Source organism: Erithacus rubecula (assembly GCF_903797595.1).
Source record: "Erithacus rubecula genome assembly, chromosome: 5".
Lineage (NCBI taxonomy): Eukaryota > Metazoa > Chordata > Aves > Passeriformes > Muscicapidae > Erithacus > Erithacus rubecula.
The window spans coordinates 33,771,153-33,791,162 of NC_136687.1; the positions used below are offsets into that span (position 1 = coordinate 33,771,153).

General features: G+C 35.4%; 1 long non-coding RNA gene across 2 annotated transcripts; it reads right to left on the reverse strand.

Annotated features, from left to right (window-relative positions):
* Positions 1–2,632: 2,632 nt before the first annotated feature.
* LOC306802011 lies at positions 2,633–16,723 on the reverse strand. 2 transcript variants are annotated; one of them, XR_013774246.1, is made up of 4 exons: positions 16,611–16,723; positions 14,648–14,772; positions 6,633–7,892; positions 2,633–6,115 (listed from the first exon to the last, which is right to left on the reverse strand). It is a non-coding gene; the product is annotated as an uncharacterized lncRNA (long non-coding RNA). The 2 variants fall into 2 exon arrangements; XR_013774247.1 differs by having other exon boundaries at positions 2,633–7,892.
* Positions 16,724–20,010: the final 3,287 nt, after the last annotated feature.

A 20,010-nucleotide genomic window follows, 5' to 3' on the forward strand; every position in this document is an offset into this window, starting at 1 on the left:
TGTGCCATAAGCTTTTGACATAAAGGTTTAACATAATATATGGTATTTTGTGTGTTAGTGATCCTGGCTTTTTAAAGGCTACAGCAAGAAAAAAAAATAAAATTTATATGATAAGTGTATTAATAAACTGTCTGTGAGTCTTCAAAATATTCTCCTGTGAGTTCTCTCTGACAGCAATTTCATCTCAAAGTACTTCCTCTTTTGTAAAAATCTATAAATGTGTTGTGCATGGATTTGATTAGATTCCTTTTTACTGTATTACAGTATCATATTGAACTCAACTGACATTCTCTGCTGTCAGAAGTGTTAAAAATGTGAAACTTATGGTGTTACCCATGTCATTGTAGATATTTTGTTCAAAAAAAATAAACTTATCTTTTTTCAGAAACCGTGAAATAATTTTTATGATATTTTAGGTAATGAATTTCAAGTCAAAGGAGGGACAGACAACACCATTGGAAAAAAGGATGAAACCCTCAGCAGTAGTTATGGTGCACTACCATTAAGTATTTCAGGAGGGAAAGCAAGAGAGAAAAGGAAGAGTGCCTTTGATTGTTATATGGGCTCTAGCTGTGAAAAAAAAAAAGTTGTTCTGCAAACTCAGGGAAAATTATCTTGATAAATGCCTACTGAAATAAGTATAGCCACTCCAAAATAGTCCTGCTGAACTCATCATCAAAAAGGCAAAGAGTTTCACTAGCAGTAAAATAGCCTTGTGAAAATTCTATAGATCTCTGAGCCCCTCCTATACACTCCTTGATAGAAAACTTGAAGTTAGCAGGTAAGAAGTCATTTGAGAACAGACTGAGTTCTTCTAATCTGATTACAGCAATGTCAATGGCCTTGTAAAGAGCACAGTCAGTAAAAGCCAAGTCTTTAGGAGACAGCACAGCTGTTTGTCACTCCCTGCCCACATGTCACAAAGACAACATCAGGTCACACCTCCCAATTTGCCCATGTCATGGGACACAAAACAGCAACTTAGACATACTCACAAATGAAGTGTTTCTCTTATCACCTGCAAGTAATTCAGTTCAGCAAAACTGTAGCTTGGAGCTTTATGAAATGGAAATTTCTAAAAGGAACAGTCAAATGAAACAAGAAAACCAGAGAGGCCTTGGCAGAATTCCTGAGTGAGCCTTCACAGCCTGCAGAGCTCTCAGATCTTTGCTATTGGTGACAGCTGTTGCTCCAGCAGATCGATACTATCTTGTCTTCCCTAAAGCAAAGCACAGCTGGTACCTCTGCCCTCATTCAGATGCATTCACAAGCAACAACATCATGAAGCTACTGCAGTAGCAAATGTTCTCATGAGGAGGTATGCAGTTCCCAGTGCAAGAAAACTGCAAATGCAACAAGCAATTTGAAAAGAAAGTAACAGCCAGGTAATGTGACCCAAGAATCATAGGAAAGAGAAGTAACAGATCTTAAAGAGATCAATATGTGCTTTATGGCATAAACTGTGTGGTTCTTTCAACACAATGTTCTGAAAAAACAGATACCAAATATCCTCTTTGTATGATTGCATATATAGCGACCTTTTAAAAGCGATCTATTAATTTTAAAAATACCTAGCTGTTTTAAAATATTTTTAAATATTTAATTTCACATAATCCATACAGTAGATTTTATTTTTTATTTATACGCTGTCAGGATCTGAGAACATACTTTTTTCTGAATAAGACACAAGCTTGTGAATTTAAAAGCAAGAACAACAATCCTCAAAAGTCACAGACCTAGAATTACAGAGCAATTTTTCTTTTGGAAATGAATCATAGTTTCCAAAAAATTATTAATACTTTAAAAATTAATAAACAAGTATATATTTTATATATTATATTTTCTCATTTAAAAAACTATTTAAACATTTATTTCACAGAGTTACAAAGTCACAGATTGGCTGAGGTTGTTAGGGGTAATCCCCTGCTCAAGAAGGGTCACTTACAGCCAGTTGCCCAGGGCCATGTTCAGACAGCTTTTGAATATCTCTAAGGATGACAACTCCACAGCCTCTGCAGGCAACCTGTGCCAGCACTCAGTCCCCATCAGAGTAAAAAGTGCTTCCTGATATTCAAAGGAAGCTTCCTTTGTTTTGGTTTGTGCCCATTGCCTCCAATCTTGCCACCAAGCACTGTTTAAAAGAGCTTGACTCCATCTTCTTTACCGACTCCACATAATCTTTACTGTGTGGGTGAGTGTGCACTGTAACAGATTTTCCAGAGAGATTGTGGAGTCACCCTTATGGAGATATTCCAGAACTGCCTGGACACAATCCTGTGCTCTAGGATGACCTTGTTGAAGTAGAGAGATTAGACCAGATGAGCCACTGTAGTTTCTTCCAACCTGACTATTCTGTGATTCTGTATGAAGAGTAAACCTCACATAGAGTAAGTGTACAATTTACTCGGGTTAGGCTTAACATATTTGAAGTAGGAGGTTATTGGACATTTTTACAAACCTCAACTCTGCTCCATTCCATTATACACGGAGCAGGTGTCCCTCCCAGCCGTGCCTTGTTCTATTGCAGCGAAGGCAATAATCGCCGTTTCTCGGGACAGTGGCACCAGCAGATGGCACCCCTCACACGGATCGGGATGTTTTGGGAACGCGCCTTCTGTTCACGGACAAAAAACAGCGCAATCATTCTCCCTGAAGGCATTCCACCCACTGACGGTCATCATTAAGAAAGAAATTTATAAAATATTATTACTATTCGTGCTACAAATCATAATTCGTTTTGAAAGTGATGGCAACGTTTTGAGGTGATGCTGTCTTAGAAAAAAAATTAAACTTTGAAGGTTTTTGGAGCAGATTTCTCTCAGTAAGGATGCCTTCAGAGTACAGGGATAGCTACAATTACAAATGCATCACTTATTAGATATGCAAAACAGCCATTCCAGTTATTAACAGTATGTGTGTGCTGTCATGCTGTCATTAACACAAAGAAGGAATTATAAGAAAGTTTCAGGGTGACTTAATTGAGGCTTTCCAGTAGCTGAAGGGAACCTTCAAGAAAGACAGAGGCTTTTAGTAAGGTCATGAAAACTTTTTGCATAGGTCAAGGGGCAGTGGATAGAAACTGAAAGACAGCAGGTCTAGATGAGATATTAGGGAGAAATTCTTCCCTGTGAGGGTGATGAGGCACTGGAACAGGTTTCACAAAGAAGCTGTGGATGCCCCACCCATGGAAGTGTTCAAGAGCAGGTTGGATGGAGCTCTGGGCAATCTGGTCTTGTGGAAATTGTCCCTGCCCATGGCAGAAGGGTTGGAATGCGATGATCTTTAAAGTCCCTTCCAATCTAAACTATTCTATGATTTTATGATATATATTTTTCATTGAGGAATAGATAACTTCATATTATCTCATATCTAAGATGAGGTGAGCCCATACACTTCAGCAGTATTGAGTGTAAATCCAGAACTCAGTTTGTTTTGTGATAACTTGTTTTGTCACCACCCTCTTGCTTTCCAAGCACACTTCACCCCTTTACACATTCACTGAACAAATATGGAAACAGCAGTAAGAACACTCTGAACTTTGATCTGAAATGATACTGAGAATATTATTATAGACAGATACTACAGTATAGTTGCAGATTAGAATAGATACTACATTGTATCTTTCGCAGGAGAGCACAATATATAAGAGTACATGAACATTATTAAACTTTAATTTAGTACTACTTGATAAAATATATCTCCAAAGTTAATGAAATGTATGTTTAAGGTTCACAGAAGTATTTACAACTTAAAAATCAGTGAGTACTTTGCTTGTTTCTTTTCTTCACAGGCTTTGCAGGCTCTCCTCAATGATAATTCAGCTGAATTACTTTACAATTTGTATTTAACTTCATTGACAATAAAAGGTCAGTAAAAATAAGTCAAGAAAGGCATATGTCACTTCAATATGAAATTTTTGAATTGTATATGACTGTGGACATAATACAGAAATAATTTTATACAACACACAGTTTTGAGAAAATAAATTTTAAAACACTTTCAAAAACAACCTGTCCCTGCTCCAGTAGGCTCAGATTTAATTAAGGTTTATAAGCACACAAAAAAAAAAACCCTTGAATTTCGTTATAGCAAATATATGAAACCAAGTAAATTTCTGAAGAGTTCTGAAGCAGCATCAAAGCAGCTGCTAGATGAGGGAACAGGGAAAATGTGCTACTGGTTGTGGCAGTAGTTCTGTGTTCAGGCAAAGCCCTGATGTAAGGCTCCTTTCTGAGAGCTCCTTACATACTGATTTCACCCCTGAGTTGATTCCTTTATTTCTTGATGACACCTCCAGAATGCTGCTTTCATTTGAAAGGCTGTACATTCCAACACCGCCCTATGACACAGGGCAAGTGTATTCAACTGGTTTGTTATCCCTGCTGACCCTCTAATTATTTCTCCCCTGTGACTGGCATCAACATTTCACACAACTGCTGCACTTGTAGAACAGTTACATTGTCTTTCAGAATATTAAACCTCTATTAATTTCTTCTCACTTATTATACTCATGCCTGTGTTCCTACTCTGGCACCCCTTGCAAGGGGAAGTATAGACTCAGATTAACATAAAAACCACAAGCATTCTCTTGGCATAAGGGATACTAGAAAATTGAAGTACTTCGATCCCTTCCTCACCTCTTTTTTTCATTTACTACCTAATCCTGGAAAAAGTTTTTCAGTATTAGCAAGTCCATGTTGTCTTAAGTCTTCTACAAGTGTATTTTTCTCTACACATTTTCAAAGTATCAAACCTATGTCTAAATAACAGCAAAAATCATAATTTTTTTTCCTTTCTTGTTTTCACCTGAGGGAACAGTTCTTTTGGGATGCCCAAAGGGACCGGAGGACAATTACTATAAACACACAGAAAATCCTATACACCCTCTTTTCTTGTAAACCCTCATCTCTCCTGAGCCTGTACTAGCTCTCATCCAACCATATCCCATTCTCTAATACTTGTGAGATGTCTACAGGGTAATTTCAGAGTACAGCCAGCATTAGCTTATCTGTGAGTTTGTAGGGTTATTAAACCATTTTCAAATTAAAGCAGAATATTTTACTTGCAACCATCAGAGCAACATAGCCTGCATACCTCTTGAGGCATGTGCAAAACTATCTAAAGCAAATTTTTTTTCACAGTATCTAACCAGGCTACCAGACCACTCTGAGCTCTCTACCTGGAAGAAAAGCCTTGTAATATCACCTCTTTGGGAATGTTACAAATTATGCATGCCCATCCATCTAGCCTGATGTAAACCTCCATTGAAAAAGGCAATTCAAATTGCATAGTCAGTAGTTTAAATGAGTGAGCGACTGAGTTAATTCTGTGGTTACCATTTTCTGAGCTTAATATGCTTGACAGATTTTTAGTTGAGTTTCTGGGAATCTATTTTGAACTAGAATTTGCTGTCAAGCCTGTTTGGGTAGCTACCAATAGCCCTGTTTTGTGGGTCTGAAGTCAATGGAAAATGTCTGAAAAATTGGATCAGGATGGTCTACCTGATTACAAAAGGCAGTGGTTATATATCTTATTGTAGCTGGAACTTTAATTGTTGTTTTTTCAAAGGAAATTGAATCATAATCTTTGACATAATTTTTCTGAAAAACTTCAGTTTACTTCAGACCTTAAGCAGATGTTCTGAGCTTAGGGGGCTCGACAAACTGTGAGTCCTTCCCAGTGTTTAATTGTTGTGTGCCTGCAAGTTAATGAGCTATTTATTCTCTTCATAAAAATAAAGTGCAGCAGAATCTAAATTGAGCTCAAACATCTGAACCAAACTTGAACATCTGTAAAATGTGCTTGCCATCATGCCTCCCTTAATTCTACTGCCATCAAATCTGGCTCTGCCTTAAGCAAAAATATTTCTACAGACCTCAAGAGTGACTGGTTTCAATTATACTATTATATTTTAAATAGTAAAAGAAACATGGAAAATATTGTCAGAGATGGTTACATAGTAATCATGCAACATCCAGAAACAGTGCTTAAAAAAATTCTTTTCATCATGCTACTTTTTGATGCTTCTTTTATCCTCCAATCTATTTTTGTTGTTTATTTTGTTTGTTGCTTTTTTTTTTTTTTTTTTTTTTTTTTTAATTCTAGGAATAAAAACCTGTGGAAACAAAATAAATATTTTTGTTTGTGCTGTTTATATCTAGACAGTAAATAATCAGCAGAGGTCAGAACAAGGAAAGAAACATTTAAATCTCCTACTCGAGACAATGTATTTGAGTTGAGCTTTAGAAAAATATCACTTTTTTCTTTTTATTTCAAGTTTTAGAGAACATTTTTAACTATCTCAAATGGTCATGCTTTTGTTCCTTTTCCACTTAAAAACCCAAATTGAAATTTGCTATATCAACATTCTAAATCCATTAAAGGATAACAACTCTTGTCTTTCCCCAGACAGTAATCTTATTAAAACAAAGCAAATCATTTGTGGAAGAAAGTGAAATTCAGAATCTGCATGTACTCTCCAAATAGATATACCACTGAACAGAGAATTTTTGACACTGCTCGAAGTCCAAACCTATAAACTGTTTCCTTGGAGTTTTGTGCTGATAAGAACTTCCCTTGGATCAGGGAAAAAAATTGCACAGGTAATGAAACATATTTTACTGGTATTTTACCTGCAGATGAATCATCCTTGGGTACAGTACAGAGTAAAAGTTGCTTATGAAATAGATCTGCCTAAATAAGTGGTTTTCCTATAATGATGCAAATAAAAATTTGAAAAAAAATAATCAGCCCAATGTTTGTTTATTTTTAATCAAAGTAAAAAAATTCATCTTTATGTGAAATCAAAGGTTCTATTGGAAACATAAGTAGAAGATAAATAAAATAAATAAAATATATTGAGTAGAATTCAAAATTACAGCATTATTATTGTCAGATATTTTGTAGTGGACTGGCTCACTGAATGCCAGATGCTTACCAATGCCACTCTGGCATTCTTCAGCTGGACTGGGGAGAGAAAAAAGGAAATATTCATGGTTCAATATAAGGACAGAGAGAGATGACTCATCAGTTTTTGTAATGGGCAAATATCAGAGCTTACTTGGAGAAATAAACTGCATTTATTACCAATCAAACCAAAGTAGGATAGTGAGATACAAACCCAAATCTTGTAAACACCTCCCCACTACTCCTCCCTTCTTCCCAGGCTCAACTTCACTTTGATTTTCTCTATCACCTCCCCCTCAGTGGCACAGGAGGATGGGGAATGGGGGTTGCAAACAGCTCAAGACACTTTGTCTCTGCCACTCCTTCCTCCTTGTGAAGAAGACTCCTCAAACGCTTCGTCTTCTCCCATGTGGGATCCCTCCCATGGGAGACAATTCTCCATCAACTTCTAGAACATGAGTCCACCCCACAGGCAGAGGGATACACTTGAAAAATTCCATAACCAAATGTTTTGGTTAACAAAAAACAGTTATGTGATGCAAGTTTATATGTTCAGTGTACCTAAAATGTGCATTGTAAGTGAACATAAAATCATAGAAGAGTTTTCTGAGTTAACATGGAATCAGACACATATCTGTGGACACACACTTGTTAAACCTATTTTAAAAGAACTTCACACTTTCTCAGAAGCTCATTATTCTTACTCTTAGAAGTTTTTTTCTAAATATCTTATATAACTGCTTCTTTTTGCAACTTAGGTTATTATTTCTCATTTTATCTACAGCAAACAGGAAAAGCATTACTCCCTTCCTATGTGCTAATAGCTTGCTTATTACATTCCTTCTCCACCATATTCCTTTATTTTTCTCTTTTCTTTAAAAAAAAAAAAAATTAAAATTACTTATTCTTTCCTTGGAGATCATGGTTTCCAGAGTTGAAATAACTGCTGCTTCTCCTCTCTACATGCATTTCAGCCAATCTCCTACCTGTTTTGGAGAGAAAGAAAGAGAACTGTAAAAAGTATTCTAATGAAAGTCTTGCTAGTGAGGTGTAGAGGAGAGAGATTACTTTGTGTGTTTGGGTTATAGAGTTCTATTTATACATTTTCACAGCTGCATGCCTCTGCTGGTTTATGCTCAGCCATACTAATCCATAGATTTTCTTTTGTGCACAAATATTAGCAAGCCTTCTGTTTCACTTGATTGAGAAAAATATTTTGCTCAGTTCTTGTGAACCTCCCTTTTAAAATCCTTCCCCATCTTTAAAAGTCTTCAAAGGTTTAAAGACCATGTCAGTAGAACTGTCTCCATCACTCAATAACAAAGTTTCCCTGTCATAGCCAAGATACATATTATTCACATGCTGTAATAAGAGCTTTTAAGGAAGAAAGCATGAAATTTTGAGTAAATACTCATCTCATGCCATTTCTTGCTTTCAGAAAATAAAAACCAGATTCTTCATCCTTCCCTTTTCGTACATATATGCTCACAAGCACAAACTCATTTCTTATGGAGGATTCTGTCAGTGTCAGAGAGCAATTAGAATGTTCTCAGTGTACAGCTGGCGCCTGAAGCGGAGGAGTTTCTGTCACTGAATGAAACATTTTTGTGACAAACATTAGAAGAACATCTTAGGTGTAATTCCTCAAAGTGTTTCGGTTGCATGATAATGCTTTTTAGAGAGAGAAAAGAAAAGTCTTTATTTTTTTTTTTTTTTTGCTGATTAAAGCACTGACACATTTAGGTCACAGCAGTGTCATTTACAGAAAGACATCAGGATCTAGTTAGAAGAAAAGCCTTTGAAGAAAATGGATTCAGAAATTTGTAGTACCTCTATGGAAAACTGTTTTTAAAGTTGTCTTTCACTCCTAGAGAATATGTAATTCAAATTTTTGAGTTTTCATATAATTGCCAGGATCTAAATTGCAATAAAATGCAGCAAAACAATTTAATATTGTTGCATTTGGATTTCCAATATTTACCAGAGTACACCCACACCTCTATTCCCTCCTTCCCGTTGCTAAGGACAATGTGTTCAGAACCAATACTTATTTTTAATTTTCTCTGAACATGCCAGACTGTTCTGCATGTCAAGAATTATTAAATGGGACTGCCAGTTGTTTCAGAGAGCACATGGGGGAAAAAAGACCTAGACAGCCTTCCAAAATCCAGAAATGTCAGCAAATCCAAATGCTTCCCTTGATGTAATTTCAAACATCTGAAAAAACATTAGTAACCCAATGCTAAGGATTTGTCTTAAATCATTAAAGAAACAAGAAAAGAGACCTCATTTTAGAGTATTTTGTCTCATATAGTTATTATCTGTGCAAAACACGTACAGAAGAAGGCATTAATTTTAAAATTGAGAGGGAAGGCAGTGAAGTATTTCCTCTATCAAAAGTGAGCTCTTTGATGTAAACTGGAGGCTGATTTTGTATTAGGTGTCTCAGATACACTGTTGAATATTTGTCCTCTAATCACTTTCTAATGAAAAGACATTAACCATTAATTTATGATGGTGAACTGTCCTTTTGCTTCCCTCTTCCATATCAGTTGCATCTCTGATTTCTACGTGAGAAAGGGAATATGAGGTTATGTGCCCCCTGGGAAGCAGAGTAAGTAGCAAGGAGTAATAAGACACTGAAAATTACAATATTTCAAGAAGATTCTTTTTTTTTTTTCACCTTAATTTATTTTTCTAATAAGGTTCTTGTCTTATAGTTCATAGTTAATGGTTACCATGGTTTACTAAATATATTAAAATAAGAGAAAGACTGTTATTTCAGTGGTGCTATATCTGTGATACAAAGAAAAGGGTTCTGTTGAAACAGGAATAAAGTCAGAATTCATTACATAGCATGGTAGGAAGAATTCCCATCCCTTTTTTTCTACTTGGTTTGTTTATTTGTCTGTGTGTTTTCCCTATGATCCTGGCATTGTAGTTTTTACTTGTAGCTTATCCAAGAAGTTCTATAATCTTGACTTTGCTTTTTTCCATGGTTGCAATGGGTAAATTCCTACAAAAATACAAGGTAATAGAGAAGAGGGCTGGTTGTTACCACAGTTAAAGAAACAAAATAGCTTTCTGAAATCTGAAAACTAGTAATAACTTTACAGTGATTTTTTTTTTTTTTAAAGTCATAGATAAAAGGAGACAATGAAAAGAGGAAAAGAGATAACTGGATGAAACTTCCACATAAGTGGGAAGCTTCACTAAGACACATTACTTTGAACATGGAAAATCTCTGGGTAGTTCCAGACTCTTGTCACACCAGAACCATTATGAAATCACAGGCATATATATTCCTGGTCCAAAAGCTCCTTCCTAGAAGTAGATGCAGTTGATTAAGTTACATTTAATAGCTGGTGCTTGGTCAATCGTTTGACTGTTTAGAAGCACATGGTACAATGCCAGATCAACATTAGCAGTGCACGTGATCCATCACAGCAAGTTCTGTAGCTAACAGCCTGTGACTTAAAATTTGGTTCCACAACTTCCAAAGAGAGCTCTTTGGAAATATGTGAAGCAGTTTCCATAAACTTCTCAATGACCTTGTATGCTAGAGAAGAAAGGAGGAGTCAACTTTCATTCAATAATATAAAACAGAAAGTCTTCATATTATTCAGTAAACTAGAATCTGGTCTGCTTGAAATGCCCAGAAAAAAGGGTTTAGAGATGACTACAGAATAGCACTGAACTACCATGCATTGCAGGAGAGAAAAATGCAAAAGGAATCATAGGAAACATAATCAGATACACTTTTATTAGGAAAAGATCCCTTTCAACAGCCCTGGAACTCTTCTGAATGAATATGTTCAAACACCTATGGCAGATTCAGGAACAAAAACAAGAACTCTTTTTGAGCTAGGACTGTCAGGGGAAAAAAAAAGAAGTCATTACTATTTTAGACGTTCTTCTTATAGATGAAAGAGTCCTGACCTAATAATGAGCTTTCAGTGTTTGGAATAGACTTCTAGTGAAATCAGTAGGAGTAAAAGCCTTCAAACAGAGAACTTTGAAGGAACATAATGTGCTTTCCTACAACAGAATGGGGTTTCTCTCAGTGACTTATTTCCTACTAGTCCATTGTTTCCATTACTGTGTGCATATGTACTTGTGCACATATATACACATATGTGTGTGTGTAGATAAAATTTGCAGTATGTAGAAACTACATGTTATTGTATAATGTATCTTACCCATGGCAGTGTGTTTTTGCCCGTGGCAGTATTTGATCTGACTGTATGCATGTGAAGAGTAAATAAAGATATGGGAAAGGTTGGCTAGGAATTAAATGTCATAACCTTTTGCCACTGCAAAGCAAAATATGTACTTTGGGTGTATAGTCCTGAGTCAGTGTTTTTATTGACATTAAATTGTTATACAATATTTTTATTTTAGATAAACACGACGACAAAGCAAGAACAAATACATTTTTCCAGGAACTAGTTAGGATTGAGTGTACCTTAGTATACCCTGAAAAACAGTGTATAATTTAAGAGTGACTCATTTGGGCCCCAACTTTGGAGGATTGTTCAATTCCTGCTCTATCATGGACTTACAATTAGTCAGAAGGAAGCCAAGTGGGGCCTATTTTTACTATTGTTAGTTCAACCACAGTGTTGATGGAATTACTGAAATTAGTACTAACTCTCTCACTGCATTGAGTGCAGTACAGTCTTCAAGAAGATATGATAAAAATTAAGGCAGTGAGAGAGGTGATGTCATCCCTTCCAGCCTCCTCCCTGATACCCAGACACACAGCCCTGCCCTCTCCCTCATACCAGTTCTGTGGCTGCCCTTCAGAAACCTAATTCAGCTCACTAAGCTCACTATTTCTGTTTTAGCAGTAAAAAGAGAGAAGGAAGGGTAAATTCTAGGTGGTCAAAGTGAGGACCATGGCAGACAAGGCTATGCTTTTTAGTATAAAATATTTTTCAGTTGATTGAGTCATGTGAAACTACATTCACAATCTTAAAAAGGGATGAAAAAAAAACTATTTCTCAAGAGTATTAACATTTCCACAAATATCTTTTAGGCAATCATTCTACCAAAACATTGAGGAACAGAAAGTTCATTCAGTACATTCATTTACATTTAGTATAAATTTTTAGCTCTAAATTACTTCTGGATGGATAAAAATTTTCATGTATTCTTGAGTGTATTGTGTGTATATAAATAAAGAATAACCCAGTTACCCATTTCATATTTCAAAATTCATTATTAACATTTATAGCAAAAAAAAAATACCTGTGGCAGTGGTGCTTAGAATATTATCCAGAATAGCAACCCAAACTAACTACTTAAAAAGCAACATGATTTGCTCAACGGTATTGAAGGGTTTCTTGGATATTTCTAAAGGAGCGAAAGAAGTTGTAGTTTTTCTTGAAGCAGTTGGCAGAGGCCCTACTCAAGGCCCTTCTGAGGTTAGCAATCTGTTAGGCTCAGTTACTGAAGCCCTCAAATTGAGCTGGATTAGTTTGAACTACTGGACACTGGTCCATTTTGACTAAAATGGGCCCAGGAGCAAATATATGCATAGTTCAGCTAACAGAGCTGAATGGAACTGTGGTCTCTGGCAAAATTTCATAATACACTTCCAGGTTTGAACAATTCCTGCCAGCTTACTCCTTTTGTGATGTGGAGCTATGCCTTAAGTTCCTCCTGAGACACAGCATAAGACCCATGGCCTGCTAGCTCCAGCACACCCAGCTAGTCAGACCTGAGCTGCTCTATCACTACTACTGCAAGAAGGAATCTGGAAACCATCACTAAAAATGCTGAAGCTTTTCTACACTAAATTTTTGTACAATATGGATCACCATATTATTAATAGCTCCATTTGTATTTTACACTGCCCCTTTGGGCAGAAAAAAAGGATTTTTTTCTATATCACTGACATTATGAATAAGTACCAGGAGACATTATTTTAAAAATTAAAAGTGAAAAAAAACAATTCAACAAATTACTTAATACAAAGCCAGTAGCAGAATCATGTTCCATCTTTAAGTTCTTTAGTGGTGCAACACTAACAAAAGAAACATGGGATATATTTAATGTTTTATTTTACTGCCTTTATCTATCTTTTTTATCCTCAGTGGTATTAGCAAAGCAGTGCAGCATGCTCTCAGACACTCCCAACAGAAAAACCCAGGAACAAGCTAGGCAGCTGGGACAAGCTTCCCTTCTCTTCCTAAAGAGTCAGCATACACTTACTGTGCATTTGAATAACATTGTTTTTCAATAAATTGTGGTAAGGTTGTGCTGATTTATTTGCTTTTTCTTTATCTAACTGATAGAACAAATCCTACAACATACTATGACTTTATGCAAAAGTAATTTCAATGCTTTCTTTCTTCTGTTTTTCTTTTTATTATCTTTGCATTTCTTGCATTTGTAAGAGTTCTTTGCCAAAGGAAGAAATACATTCGTTTTCTGAAATGCCAAAATAACCAGTTATTATCAGACCCATGGATTTCAGATTAAGCTATGGATTTGTGCCTCAGCAGAAAAGAGATTGCAAACAAATTTTTATGAGTATCATACCTTTCCACTTCCCTTAAACTCTCTTTCAATTCCTTAGTTATTTTTGTTGAAAGGTTCCTCATTGTGAAGGGAATTGCATGAAAAACACAAGTGCTGCAGTTGTACTGAGGAAATATTGTTGTGCTTTGTTATGAGTCAGACTGGATAGAGTCAAAACATATTACTTGGTCTTAAGAAACACTGGCTGAAAAATAATCAAAATCACAGATATACATCTGCTTTTACAGAGTACATAACATCTGGACTGAAATTCTTCCATCATCCAACTGAAAGGGATAAATATTCTCTTTTCCTTCCTTTGCTGGATCTACTCTAAACTACAAATATATGATATTTTAACCCTTAGAAATTTTATAGAAAAGATCTGGCAAGAAATTTCTGTGTAAAAATGATGATGTCTAGGCAGAACACCTTCTTTTGTTTCCTCTTTCCCACGGTGTCAGTGGTAAGTTTCATGTCTTCATGCAGCTTCTGAAAGCTTTGTCTCACACTATGCAAAGTCCAAAAACCAAGTTATAGACACAAGCTTCTCTGTCACTGTAATTAAAGCCACTGACATATGCTCTTATTTCACTTCTGGTGTCTTTAGTTACACTCTTCATTGGATGCAGCTTCCTCAAAATGCAAGGCTCAAATGTGAATTTGTCCCATGAATACCACCCCTTTTCATTTCTGCATGATAGGAGATGTTTTGGAGTGTTTTATGATGAAAAGAAAATGATGAAATTCACTTTACACAAAAGAGCTGAATGAAAGTTGTGGAAAGCCATATTTTTGTATGGTAGAGAATTTTGAACCTTGCTTTTGCACAATCATGGCAATTGATCTTCAGAAAAAATAGTATTGGAAAAATTATTGATGTGAAAGGTGAGAAAAATTGGACACCAAACTTATGGCTAAATGCCCTCTGAATGTAGAGGTTTTTGACTCCTGAAATAAAATATTCTTGTTGAATAATTCAGAATTTTTCTATGAAAATGGAGAAAGATTTCATTAATTTCTGTTTCCCTTCTTCGTTTTGTTTACTTCTCATTTTCCCCGAAGAATTCTGAATTAGTTGCCTTGAAGAGCCCTTTTCAAGGTGATACATAGGCCACAAAGTTAGTGTAAAAGAATTTGACTTTGTGTCTTTGGGGGGCAGTGGGCGGTGGGCGGTGGGATGGTGTGTTACATTTAAGAATAATAAAATACAAACCAGAGTGAGATCACTTCTCCTGAATAGTTTCCTTCTGTTTTATCATTATCTCACCAGTCTCATCCACTCATTTGAATGTCAGCTTGTTACAAGAAGGTTGAGGTACTACTGTCTCTCACTTGATCCTGTTAACTCAAAAATACATAAATGGCAAATTTTGGTGCCACTGAAGAGTCCTTGTACCTGTCATGAATAGCTCATTTCACACAGTTTAGAAAAAAGACAATAGATAATTCTTTCAGTCTGAAAGTTCACCTGATGAAGCAACGAGGGAGGAAAATGTAGTACAATCTATTCTACAAAAAAGACTGCTCAGTTAAAATAAACAAATATCTTTTAAGCCTAAAACAATCTAAATTTACAGCTCTCAGTTGTGTACATATTCTTGTGGACCTTATGAAAACAAGAAGTTCACTGTTACACATGTTAAATTTATACTTAGTAAACCTGTCAAGTGTGTTTCCAGTTGACTTAGAAAAATGTCAAGCTATTGCCTTGGAAAAGAGGATATTAAAATGCTTGTTGATAATTTTGTTTCCCCTGGAAAAAACATTGAGGAGAAAAGCCTTCCCTGAACAGTCACATAATGATAGTGACCATGTGTTTCAATTCACAGCTTGTTCTAGTTAAAACATACTTGAAAGGATGAATTACTGATATGCATAACTAACTGTGTCTTGCTTAAAGAAAGGTATATAGGACAATAAAATATTTGAGTGAGATGCAATATCAGATCAATTTACAGAACTCTGATCTTGAATGTACTCATCACTTTCTGCAAAAGTCCAGTGTCACCAGGAATACAGTTATCACAGCAAAACTCTGTCTCTGCCAATTACTTTTGGAGCCATCATCCACAACTGTGTAATTTGTTTTCCACTAGGCCCAATAGGTAGATCACTTAGGTGAAAACAGGTAAGAGCGTGTGTTATGGCTGAATATCACCTGATTATTTTGAATTGTATTGTTTATGTACATCTATGGACATGTATGATTATATATGTGTGCTTATATAATGTATGTAAATAGTACCTTGGTATTAGCTAATTGAAATACTTGTTATTCCTACAAGCCTTTAGAAGACAGCAATTATTTAGCAAGAAGTCAAGAATTTTAACCTGTATTATTAGGGGACTAGAAAAATATGTGATGCTATGAGCAAATTACCACCATATGACTGACATACAAAAGGTTCACTTGAAAGAAGAATTTCTGAAGTACTCTCTGCCCTAACTGCAAAAAACCTTTCTACATCTTCAGCCCATTTCGCTATCCCCTGTCTTCTTGTAGCCATAACCAGCAAGAGACACGTTTTCCTACATTGTTTTGTTTTCAGTCTTCCATAACAAAAACAAAGAGACAGAAGTCATGTGCTGTGTTAAAGAGTTATTGCAAAATGAATCATTATCTGACATACATCAGAAAAAAAGATGAAATTAATTATGGCGTGTTCTAGCTACAGCATTTGTAATCTTGCCATTTGCCAAATTTATTTTTCGTTAACTTTCTTGAAAACAAGTAAAATTCCACTAGATTTGCTTAGTTAATTGTTACTATCAGTTTTCTTATCAACCTTAGCTGCTGTTTATCCTTCTAACATCAGTATTTGCTCTTTAGCAAACACAAACTTCCTAGCACAACACAAGTAAACAAACACACACAAAAAAAAAGGAAGAAAACACGGAAACAAACAAAAGTAAGGAACTTCTTACTGAAAAGAAAAACATTTAACAAAACCCTATTCTATAGAGTTATCTAAGCATAAATTTTAAAAGTCAGCATAAGACTGTTTTTAAACGTCTTGACAGCACACTCTCTCAAACCAATGGGGGAATGGGAAGGGCCTCAAATTCCAGAACTTAGGCTATGAGCCACAAAACATTTAACTGCTGCTTAATTTGAAGCAGACAAGTAGTCCAAATGACTGTAAGCTCTGTGTGCCTGTGTCTGCCTGTTTACTTACCTGCCTGCAGCAAGCAAAAGCTTTTCCAAGCATGGAAGCACTTCTCATGGAGATGGGTCTTCAGTAGGAAACTAGGTGTGTCATCACTTAAGGTCACAAATGCCTTATAAATTTGTGACTTTCATACATTAGCAATTCACTATAGCAGATTGTGCTGCAGCAGAGATCCAGCTTTATTTCTAAATTTATGTTGAAATTCTAAATAGATTTATCTACGTAAGGAGTTACCTCATGCTAGTACTCTTATTCATCATATGTTAGCTAAACTGAGTAATGATTTTTTTGGAGAAAACAAGATGTGTGAGAATTCATCTGTTTACTTGAGATCTAAACTACAGCTCATCTGAAAACAAAGAAGTCAAATGATTATATTGACAATAGTCTGGTGATCTTTATCATCTCAGTGTTACAAAAGAAGGAAGCTTCTTGAACTGTTAGGATGCAAATAACTCAAAGGGATCACAGGGAGGAGGAGAGTTGACTATGTCTTGGGACAGATATTGGTCCCTTGTTAAGGGCCTTCTTGGAAAAATTTGCTAATTAGACTGAACCATGTAGAAGGTTTTAAACAATTTTTTTTTTTTTTTTTTTTCTTGGCAAGCAATCATAAGGTTAACATTCTTTTAAAAATCCAAGCCAGGGTTCTGGTGATTTTCCTGATTTTCCAAATGAACCATACACATGTAATGTTCCTAGAATTCCATTTGTTATGCTTTGGGGTGTTTTAGTGGAAATAATTACCTGCTTTATTGCTTTAAAAAATGGTAATTTGAGAGGAGTTATTTTTTATTGTTGTTTGCTTCATTTTTACATCCAGTTGCAGACCTATGCTAAATTAAAAGTTTAGTAGAGGTAAGATTCTTCAGTTTTGCTTTTAGGCAAAATAGATTAGGTTAGCAGTATGCCTTTGGGTGTCTCTTTTTGTTTCATATTTATTTACCTGGTAGAAAAGCTGAGGTTTCTTGTCACTGCATGCATTTTGCTTGTAGTAATTACCCTGAGGTAAAGGTTTACTTAATTATCAAAGACAGAGTGAGGTTTTTATAATTGTGGGGTTTGGAGTGGTGGTTGCATGCAGTTGGTAAGAGTGTGAAGCCTGACGCCTGCCTTGGTAGTACTCTGAAATTATTATGTTTATTAAATATTAAGAAATTAACTTCTCCCTTCTTCAAAGACAATCTACGTGGAACCAAGCTTATTCCTGTCTTGCTTTCAGATAATTGTTTTCCAAAATAATGTCTCTGGGTACACTCTGAGTAAAAGTTTAAAGCAGCTCTGCACTTTATCCTGTATCCATGGCTCCTGAGCAGAGCAAGCAAAGTCAGTATAAACCAAGAAGAAACAATTACACATAAAAACTCATATACAATAATTATTAAATTGAGTTAATATAAATGTAATTAACTTAGTTAAATGGCAAAGTTCATCAAGTTATTTCCAGTAAATATGTACATGTATTTATTCATACTCCTCATTAATCACATTAATATCTTTCTTTGACAGTTTCATTCTTCGAATGTGTTTATTGGAGAGGCTGGCAGCCTGCTTGTATGTAACAGAGAACCAAATTTGGACAAATTTGTTAAGAATACCAGCTTACATGAGTGAGTTTTAGAGAAGTTACTACTGAAATTAATTAATGCACAGACTGATTTAATTTACAAGAATAAATATAAATAAGTAATAAATAGAAAATGTAAATAAATAATGAACCAGAACTGAAGTACAGAAAACTATGAAACCATGGGCACTGAGCAAAATTAGTATCCTGGGATCCTCATTCTAAAAGACAAAGGAAGTTACTAGGAAAAAGCTAGTGCAGGGCAGGGCAAGCACAGATTATATTTTCTCTAATGCTTTCCAGGTCTCAATAATTTCCAGTTTATCAAATTTCTTGAACCTCATGTAGTTTATTTAACAACACCTCCCAAGTACTTGAATCACATTTCTAAATGTCTTTCCAGTTGTTTGCTTGAGCACGTTTATTTTTAATATAAAAATGTCATTTAGCAAGAATTTCAAAATTTCAGAATTTCAACACCAATGCATGATCAACTATCTATTTCAGTTTTAAACTACAGTTTTATTCATTAGCTTCCAATTCCTGTCCTGCAAAGGACAGTGAAGAGGTCTCTCTAGGTTTTACACAACTATTTTCAGATAGTTATGATTCTGAGGAGTTTTGCCATATGCCAATCCAGTCATCTCTCAGTTAAACATCATTCAGTTTAATCACTATTCATTATGAAGCTGTTTTGTCTTTGATCATCCTTGTTGTTCCTTGAACTTTTTTGATTTCTGCTGTAGGCCTATATTCTGCTGATGTGAGATAAGGAAAAAAATCACAGTATTCTAGGAGAAGATGAAGCATATATATACTAAATGGCAGAAACATTTATTTGGCATTTGCTCTTGCTTCCTTTTGTAATAATACCTAGCATTCCTTTTTGTTCACTGCTGAATGTTAACTCAGTGTTTTGATGGAGCTATTTATCATAGCACTGGTTTACTTATGAGGAGCAAAGCTGCAGATCACCAGGTCTCATGCAAAGCTGGCATTTTCTTTCCTCATTTCTTTTCTCTTGTACATATCTAAAATGAATGTTAGCTGCCTCTTCATTACATAGTCACATGGATTTCTAAGGTGCTTTATCTGTCTTTAAATGCTATAATAAACAACATTATCTGAAAACAGTTTTATATTTCTACTGAAATATGTTGATAAGCCAAGATGCTTATCCAAGATGCTGCGTAATTCTACAGTGGTAACCTCTCTTGTAATGAAAACATATAAATTCTACTTTGGTTATCTTTTAACCTGTGTTTTACCAATGCGACCTTCTCTCTAATTCCATAATTTAGTCCCCTTAAAAGTCTTTGGACAGATACCCAATAAGTCTTTGGAAAGGTAAACTAGCAGTCATATTACTTTAAGCTACTTGTCTGTTGAGCCCTTTGAAAAATCCTCAAGAGGTTTGCAATGAAGGACTTCCCTTCAGTAAAACTATACTGAATCTTCCCAAAGGATTGCAGTTACCCATGTTTCTACCCTCAAGCAATTTAATCCACATAAAGATTGTGATCCTTTAGATAATTTAATGTTTAAGTATTTTGCTTATTTGAATCACATTTAAACAGCACAAAGCTGTTCTAAATGGATGAAGTGCTGCATCTCTTTCAAGAATGTCTGTGCTCTAGTATGTACAGGCAATCTGATTCTTTTACAACTACACAAAATATAGAGCTATAATTGTCCCCCCAAACTCTTAAGTTATCACAAAATTATACTGTAGTGATGATGCATTACAATGACTGATTTCTAATAGCTAAGCTTCTGTAGGAAGTTGGAAGCAGCTCTCATACAAACAGATACTTTGTCTGGAGAACCAGAGGTAAAGAA